We start from the raw sequence: 9,450 nt of genomic DNA on the forward strand, positions 1-9,450 counted from the left end.
ATTTTTTCCCAGTTAGTGGGTTGTTTATTTGTTTCAATCCTGTTTTCATTTGCCTTGAAGAAGCTCTTTAATCTGATGAAGTCCCATTTGTTTATTCTTTCTATTGTTTCCCTTCTCTGAGAAGGCATGGTGGCCGAAAAGATCCTTTTAATACTGATGTCAAAGGATGTACTGCCTACGTTTTCTTCCAAAAGCCTTATGGTTTCAGGTCTCACCTTTAGGTCTTTAATCCATTTTGAGTTTATTTTGGTGAATGGTGAAAAAGAATGGTCAATTTTCATTCTTTTACATGTGGCTTTCCAGTTTTCCCAGCACCATTTGTTGAAAAGACTTTCTTTTCTCCATTGTATGTCCTCAGCTCCTTTGTCAAAGATAAGCTGTCCATACATGTGTGGTTTTATTTCTGGGCTTTCAATTTTGTTCCATTGATCTGTGCACCTGTTTTTGTAGCAGTACCATGCTGTTTTGATTACTATAGCTTTGTAGTATGTTTTGAAGTCAGGGATTGCGATCCCTCCCGTTTTGTTCTTTTTTCTCAGGATTGCTTTAGCAATTCGGGGTCTTTTGTTGCCCCATATGAATTTTAGGATTCTTTGTTCTAATTCTGTAAAGAATGTCATTGGGATTCTGATTGGGATGGCATTGAATCTGTAGATTGCTTTAGGTAGAACGGACATTTTAACTATGTTTATTCTTCCAATCCATGTACATGGAATGTCTTTCCATCTCCTTATGTCGTCATCCAATTCTCTCAGAAAGGCCTTGTAATTTTCATTATATAGGTCCTTCACTTCCTTAGTTAAATTTACCCCAAGGTATTTTATTCTTTTTGTTGCGATTGTGAATGGTATTGTATTCTTGAGTTCTTTGTCTGTTGGTTCATTACTGGAGTATAGAAATGCTACTGATTTATGCAAATTGATTTTATACCCTGCAACTTTGCTGTAGTTGTTGATTACTTCTAACAGTTTTCCAATGGATTCTTTGGGGTTTTCTATATATAAGATCATGTCGTCTGCAAGCAGCGAGAGTTTCACTTCTTCCCTCCCTATTTGGATTCCTTTTATTCCTTTTTCTTGCCTGATTGCTCTGGCCAGGACCTCCAGTAGTATGTTAAATAAGAGTGGTGATAGAGGGCATCCTTGTCTTGTTCCTGTTTTCAGGGGGATGGGGTTCAGTTTTTGCCCATTGAGTATGATGTTGGCTATGTGTTTGTCGTATATGGCCTTTATTATGTTGAGGTAGTTTCCTTCTATGCCCATTTTGTTCAGAGTTTTTATCATAAATGGTTGTTGGATCTTGTCAAATGCCTTCTCTGCATCTATTGAAATGATCATGTGGTTTTTCTTCCTCAGTTTGTTGAGGTGGTGTATCACGTTGATTGATTTGCGGATGTTGAACCATCCCTGTGTCCCTGGTATGAATCCCACCTGATCCTGATGTATGATTCTTTTGATGAATTGCTGAATTCTGGTTGCCAAAATTTTGTTTAGAATTTTTGCATCTATGTTCATCAGTGATATTGGCCTGTAGTTCTCTTTTTTCGTGGTGTCCTTGTCAGGTTTTGGTATCAGCGTGATGTTGGCCTCATAGAATGTGTTAGGAAGTGTTCCATCTTCCCTAATTTTTTGGAATAGCTTGAAAAGGATAGGTATTAAATCCTCTCTGAAAGTTTGGTAGAATTCCCCAGGAAAGCCATCTGGTCCTGGGGTTTTATTCTTTGGGATGATTTTGATTGCTGTTTCAATCTCTTTGCTTGTGATTGGTCTGTTCAAATTGTCTGCCTCTTCTTGAGTGAGCTTTGGGAGATTGTAGGAGTCCAGGAATTTATCCATTTCCTCTAGGTTATCCATTCTGTTGGCATATAGTTTTTGGTAGTAGTCTCTTATAATCTGTTGCATTTCTGCAGAGTCTGTTGTTATTTCTCCTCGCTCATTTCTGATTTTGTTTATTTGAGCTTTCTCCCTTTTTTTTTTTTTGTAAGTCTGGCTAGTGGTTCGTCAATTTTATTTATCTTCTCAAAAAACCAGCTCTTTGTCTCATTGATCCTTTCTACTGCCTTTTTCGTTTCAATAGTATTTATTTCTGCTCTGATTTTTATTATTTCTCTCCTTCTGCTGACTTTGGGCTTCATTTGTTCTTTTTTCTCTAGTTCAGTTAGGTGTGCTTTAAGGTGGCTTATTTGGGATTTTTCTTGTTTGTTAAGATGTGCCTGTATTGCGATGAATTTTCCTCTTAATACAGCTTTTGCTGTATCCCATATGAGTTGGTATGGCATGCTATCATTTTCATTTGTTTCCAGGTATTTTTTGATTTCTTCTTTAATTTCTTCAATGATCCATTGCTTGTTCAGTAGTGTGTTGTTTAGTCTCCACATCTTTGTGCCTTTCTCAGCTTTTTTCTTGTAATTAATTTCTAGCCTTATAGCACTATGATCTGAGAAGATGCTTGTTATTATTTCAATTTTTTTAAATTAGTAGAGGCTTACCTTGTTTCCCAACATATGGTCTATCCTAGAGAATGTTCCATGTGCACTTGAGAAGAATGTGTATTCAGCTCCTTCTGGGTGGAGTGATCTACATATGTCTATTAAGCCCAATTGTTTTAGTTTTTCATTCAGCTCCACTATTTCCTTGTTGATTTTCTGTCTGGATGATCTGTCCATTGATGGGAGTGGGGTGTTGAGGACCCCTAGTATTATTGTGTTGTTTTTAACATCTTCCTTTAGGTCTGTTAATAGTTGCTTTATGAATCTTGGTGCTGCTGTGTTGGGTGCATAGATATGTATAAGCGTTATTTCTTCTTGATGAAGTGTCCCTTTGATCATTATATATTGTCCCTCTGTGTCTCTCTTTACCTGTCTTATTTTGAAATCCACTTGGTCTGATATGAGAATTGCAACACCTGCCCTTTTTTCCTTGCTATTTGCTTGAAGTATTGTCCTCCACCCCTTCACCCTGAGTCTGTGTTTGTCCTTGGGGCTGAGGTGTGTTTCCTGGAGGCAACAAATTGTTGGATCTTGTTCTTTAATCAATTTTGCCACTCTGTGTCTTTTTATTGGAGAGTTCAATCCGTTCACATTGAGAGTGATTATTGATGCATGTGGACTTAATGCTGTCAATCTGTCGCTCATTATCTTGTTTTCCTGTGTTTCTTTTCCTGTGTGCTTTAGACTACCCATTTAATACTGCAATTTCTTATGCTGAGTTTCTTAGACTTTTCCTTATCTATGATTTGTGACTCTCTTCTGTACTTTATTTTAGTGTCTACCTTGAAGTTTGTATTTAGAATCTCGTGTATAATATAGTCTATTCTCTGATGGTCTCTTACTTACTCGACCAATACTGATTTAGACCCTTTGCTCTTCCTCTCCTAAATAATTATTTTCATTTTTTATTCCAACTCGTCTTATTAATTTGTAGTTAGAGTGCTAAGATCGTCCTTGTTTTGGTAGTTTCCTTATTTTTACCCTAATGCTAAAGTTGAATATTTGCTGTCCTGTTCTGGTTCTATCCATCGGTCTCCCTAGTCTGTGGATTGTGTCCCCTTTCTCCCTTTTTTCTCTTTTCAAGTATGAGAGCCTTCTTGAGGATTTCTTGTAATGGAGGGCTTTTAGTTACAAATTCTCTTAACTTTTGTTTGTCTGGAAAAGATTTAATTTCTCCCTCATATCTGAAGGAAATTCTTGCTGGATAGAGTATTCTTGGCTGAAGGTTTTTATCCTTTAAAGCTTTGAATATATCACTCCATTCTCTCCTAGCTTGTAGGGTTTCTGTAGAGAAATCCGCTGACAGTCTGATAGGGGCTCCTTTATAGGTTATTCTCTTTTTTTTTCCTTACTTCCCTAAGTATTCTTTCCTTATCATTCCTATTTGCCAACTTTACTATTATGTGCCTTGCAGTGGGTCTTTTTACATTGACAAATCTAGGAGATCTAAAACCCTCCTCTACACACATTTCTCCGTTGATCCCTAGATTTGGGAAGTTCTCTTCAATAATTTCATTAAGCACACTTTCTGCTCCATTTTCCTTTTCCATATTCTCAGGAATTCCTATGATCCTTATGTTCTTACTCCTCATTGAATCCATAATCTCTCAGAGATTTTCCTCATTTTTTTAAATTCTTAGTTCTCTTTCTTCCTCTGTCTGGCGCCATTCACCCTGTCTGTCCTCGTTTATGCTGATTTGCTCTTCTAGGTTGTCTACACGGGCATTCTGGGAATCCGTATTGTGTTTTATCTGGTCCATTGTGTTTTTCATCTCAAGTAATTCTGTTTGATTCTTCTTTATGATTTCAATCTCTTTTGTGAAGTAACTCCAGAACTCGGCTTGTTTATCTTTCTCTCTACCTCGTTGAGGTTTTTGATTATAGCTGCTCTGAATTCATTATCACTTAGTTTACCTAATTCCAAGTCCTCAGGACTTAATTCTGTGTTTTTATTGTTTTCCTTCTGGTCTGGGGCTTTTATAAATTGCTGGATGGTCGAGAAGCAGTTTTTTCTCATGGTGGTAGAATTCAGTTGCAGTTACAGCCTGTCGCCACTAGATGGTGGGTCGAGAGCGGCCTGTTAGCTCTCCGCCTTGGGGCAAGATGGCTGCGCCCACTGGCTTTGTTAGGGGGGAGGGGCTGTTACTCACACACACCGGTCTGGGTTCAGATGAGTTCTGTTCTCTGGTCTCCCAAGGCCCTTGATTTATAGGGTCCCCGCGGACGGAAGCTCTCCCCCCATCAGTGTGTCTCCACTGAATCATCGGCAGGAGTCCTGGATGATCCCCAGGTCACGCGGCCCCTCCCCCGCTCCTTCCCGACCCGCGCCGCAGCCATCGCAGACTCTAGGGGAGGGAGCGATGTTCTCTCCTACCGTTCCAGCGCCTCCGAGGGTGTAAGCAAGGTTATGATCTCCGCCTTCTTGGTATTGTAGGTCTCTAACGAGCTGGCATTATGTTTATTCTCTGAAATTCAGTTCTTCCAATCTTTTGTTGTATTTTGGAGGGGAGAGAATCCCGGGTCAGCTCACCCCGCCATTTTGCTCCGCCCACCCCAAAAAAAGTCAACATTGGTGAGAATGTCCTATGTGCCTGGCAATGTGCTAAGCACAGATCATCTAAACAGCAATCTTCAATGGTTTTTCCTCTAGAGAATTAGTAATATCTACAATTTATTGAGCACTTGCCAAGTGGCAGGCACTAAGCTCTTAACATTTATCCTTTGATTTCATCTTCACAACAATGCCTGTGACCCAGATTACTGCCATCCATTTTCTGGATGAAGACACTGATATTGAGTAGCTACCCAAGGTCATGCTGCCACAAAGTAGTTAAGCTGGGATGCAAGCTCCTGTGTACACTCTCATAACCACCAACCCATATAGCTCATATGCTTACTTCTTCCTAGAACAATTTTCCCTCCTCTAGCTGCCTACCTGATCTTCAAAATTCCACTCCAATGCCTCCTCCTCTGTGAAGCCTTCCCTGACTCCAACTCAGGCAGAGTTTCATCCCCTGGGTACCCAAAACATCATGCATGTGTCTCTCTTATGTTTCTGATCAGAATATCCTGAAATGATGTGAACAATGTTGGTTTTCCCTTTCCAACTCTAAATTCTGTAATCACAGACCTCAGTTATCTTACTCCCTTATGTCATTGACTGACTTTGGAAAATGCCACCAATGGGTTGGATTGCACTGTTAGAAAGTTTTTGTCAGGGTGAACCACACAGCCAGCCTCACTAACATCCACCTCCAAGTAGGAGGAAGAAGTTGGTTCTTCCACATCCCTCTCAGTACTGAGGGCACCTGTCAAGTGTCCCAAGCATTCCTGACCCTGTCCTGTGGTGTCCCCAGCAATTTCCTACATGATGTCCTACTCACTTCCTTCATGGTACTTCCCTATGTCACATAGATCTTGTCTGTTTATGTCCTTGTTTGTCATTGGTATCGTGATGGAGACTGTGGGGTCCAGGGAAGCAAGGACCTTGCCTGGGTGATTCACCCTGGAATGTCTTATGCCCAGCCCAGCATGTGACTAATTTTGTTGAATGGATGGGTGAATGGTTGGTTGGGCGCTTGGATGTGATAGGAAAGTCAGGATGGCGAATAGTTAAAGACAGCTTTAAAGACCATCTGAATGAAGATGGCAGCCTTAGGACAAAGAGTTCCAGTGAGACCCTCAAAAGAATCCACGTGCCCTTATATGGCCAGTATTGCTGCTTCCCTAACTACCCACAGTTGGGAATGGACATCCTTTCTGTCCTGCATTGTTCATTGTTGGAGTTGTGGGTGGTACGTGGTATTCCAGGGCAATCTGTGTTTGCCAGGGGGCTTGGAGGTTGCCAAGGGAATTGAGCATTCCGGATTTAAGTGTGCAGCTCCTTCTGGTCTGTGGTCATCTTTCTTGTCCACCTCATTCACTCAGGCAATATTTATCAGAGACTCTAGAGCTAGCGTCTTACCCTAGTCCTTGAAATTAAGTCAGACTACCCACAGGTCACTACTCTCCCATCCAATGTCACAAAGTCACCAATAATAGCTGAGCTCATTGACAACTGTCCCCCCACCTAATCCCAGTCCATTTGACCCCCAACTTGCTGTCACCCAAGTGCTTCTATGGCTCACACTCCTCAGATTCACAGTTAGAATTCAGATTGGCCCCAGTGCTGGCTCAGCATAGATTTCTTTTTGCTCCAGATACTCATCTTTGCATTTGGACTCAGCCACTCCTCTCTGTTCTCTTGCTTAGTTTTCTTGTTTCAGCTCCATCATTACCTATTTCACCTCCCAATCTTTTTGGAATCTCACCTCTGCTTTAGCCCCAGGACTATCAGGAAGAGGGGTATTGAAACATTCTACTGGGTCTATACTACTTTCTTTGACTTGGACTTTGAAATTTAGACTGCAAGAGTCAGTGTGTAGCTCTTGCATGAGGTGTGGCCCAGTATCTTATTAAGAGATGCAAGTTTCTGCTCTCCCATCCCATGCCCATGACAGGCATCACTAATCTGTTGTGGCTTTTCTCCTATTGATTCTAGCGGTGACCTCATAACTCTTCTCAAGACAGCACTCTAGGCAGCCAGTACCTATCGACGGCCATTGCCTGGTGGGATTTGCCAGCCCCACTCAGGATTCTTGATGTAGGTCTCCTGTTCTTCCTGCAGCAAAGGTACATCATGTAAAACAGAGGGGATGGAAATCAATCAGTGGCCTCTGACTTCATTCTGGTGGGCCTCTGTAGTCATTCAGGGTCACCTCAGCTTCGGTTCTCCCTGGTGGCTGCCATGTTTATTATGGGCCTTCTAGCCAACACCTTTCTGCTATTCCTGATCCACATGGACTCCTGGCTCCACACACCCATGTACTTTCTGCTCAGTCAGCCCTCTCTGTTAGATGTTGGCTTCCCTCTGGTCACCATCGCCAAGATGGCGTCAGACTTCCTGCAGGGAGAAGGTTCCACCTCCCTCAGGGATTGTGCAGCTCAAATATTCTTCCTGACGTTGATGAGTGTGGCTGAGGGCATCTTGTTGGCCCTAATGTCCTATAACCATTATGTTGCTCTGTTCTACACCGTGCAGTATCCTTTGCTCATGAGGCGCCAGGTGTGTTTGCTCATGGTGGGCTCCTCCTGGCTGGCGGGTATGCTCAATGCCTCCATCCAGACCTCCATTACTCTGCACTTCCCCTACTGATGCCTCCTGCATCGTGGACCACTTCTTCTGTGAGGTGCCAGCACTGCTGAAGCTCTCCTGCACAGACACCTCTGCCTGTGAGTTGGCGCTGTCCACCTCGGGGGTGCTGATCCTTGTGCTTCCCCTTCCCCTCATTGCCACCTCCTATGGTGACATGTTGGGGGCTGTTCTACGTGTACACTCAGAGAAGGCCCCCAAAGAGGACTTCACCACCTTCTTCTCATGCATCACCGTAGTGGGCCTCTTTTTTGGAGCAGCCATGTTCATGTACATGGTACCAGGTGGACTGTGGGTGGAGCAAATTTGCAAAGGACAGGGGACATCAGAAGTTCATGTTTTGAAATGTCAAAGTTGAAGTGTTTTAAATGGATATTTATCCATGTCATATGATTCCACTCATATGAAGTGCCAAGAGTAGTCAAATTCATAGAGAGAGTAGAATAATGGGTGTCAGGAGTTGGGGTAGGAGAATGGGAAGTTAGTATTTAATGGGGATAGACTTTCAGCTTTGGAAAATGAAAAATTGGTTGACACAGATGGTGGCAATGATTGCCCATCAATGTGAATGTGCTTAAGGCCAAGTGTACAGAACTGTATACTTAAAAATGGTTGAAATGGTACATTTTATGTTATATAAATTTAACCACAATAAAAAAGATGAAGTAGCACAAAAAAAAAAAGGAAAAAGATTGTGAAATCTTTCATATGATATTTTCACTATCACTATAAAATAATTAGGTGTGGCTAGGATTGGTTAGATAAAAATTTTAACATTAGTCCTCAACAGTCTTCACGAAGATTTCTAACCCACGACAATATTGACATTTTGGTCTATATAATTATTTGTTATGAGGGGCTGGCTGTCTTGTGAATAGCAAGATGTTTAACAGATCCCTGTGATCTACCCACTAGATGGCAGCACTGAGTTGTGATAACCAGAAAAGTCTCCAGACATTGTCAGCTGTCCTGTAGGGGACAAAATCAGCCTGACTGAGAACCACTGGAGTAGAACAACTCCGTGGGTGCCAGAGTTGATGGTGGTAGTGTTCACAGTATGGGAATAACAGGAAGGGCAATATGTTAGGAAGAATAAAACATCAGTGGAATCTTGGAAAGGTTGAGGGGAGGGGCGAACAGAACATCCCATTGGTCCTATTACCTCAGAGGTCAAATGTGTTGGTCTGGTGATCATCAGTCTCCACAGGTGGCAGCATAAATCAAATAATTGTACAGAAAGAGGGAGAAGTTCCTGTTGAGAGAGTCAGGAGCTAGAAACACAAGCTAACGCTTGGCTGAATCCTACCCAGGATCCTTCAGTTCTCAGTTACAGGGACCCACTGGGTATATGCTCTCACTGGACACAATGCATCCATCCCGACATTAGCCACCATTGTAATTAAATAATTATTTATATAATTATTTGATCAATGACTGCTTCCTACAAAGCTCCATCTGAGCTTTGAATCCCATTGATTCCTAATTTCTGGGGGAAATTATGTTATCCCTTATCCTTTCTTTATCCTGTATTTTCCAATGTCTGTGTGCAATGTTATACTTTCCAATGTCATGGGAATGTCCCACATTCTCATGTCTTTCAATTAAAATGAAACTCACATATAGAGCCATATTCCCCTTTGGTTATTACTCCAAACTTTTGGAGAATTTGGTCTACTTGTTACTTCCATTTCCACTCTGCTCACTCTTCCTTCAACCAGTTCATCTGGAGTCTTTCTACATCCATCACATTTGCACTCCCTGAGGTCTGCAG

The 9,450-nt window shown here is 41.8% G+C and overlaps 1 pseudogene; it reads left to right on the top strand.

The window, feature by feature from the left end:
* The first annotated feature begins 6,042 nt into the window (after window positions 1–6,042).
* On the top strand, window positions 6,043–8,037 carry LOC139041187 (olfactory receptor 2Z1-like; annotated as a pseudogene).
* Window positions 8,038–9,450: the final 1,413 nt, after the last annotated feature.

The sequence above is a fragment of the Equus asinus genome, chromosome 20, assembly GCF_041296235.1.
Source record: "Equus asinus isolate D_3611 breed Donkey chromosome 20, EquAss-T2T_v2, whole genome shotgun sequence".
NCBI classification, from domain to species: domain Eukaryota; kingdom Metazoa; phylum Chordata; class Mammalia; order Perissodactyla; family Equidae; genus Equus; species Equus asinus.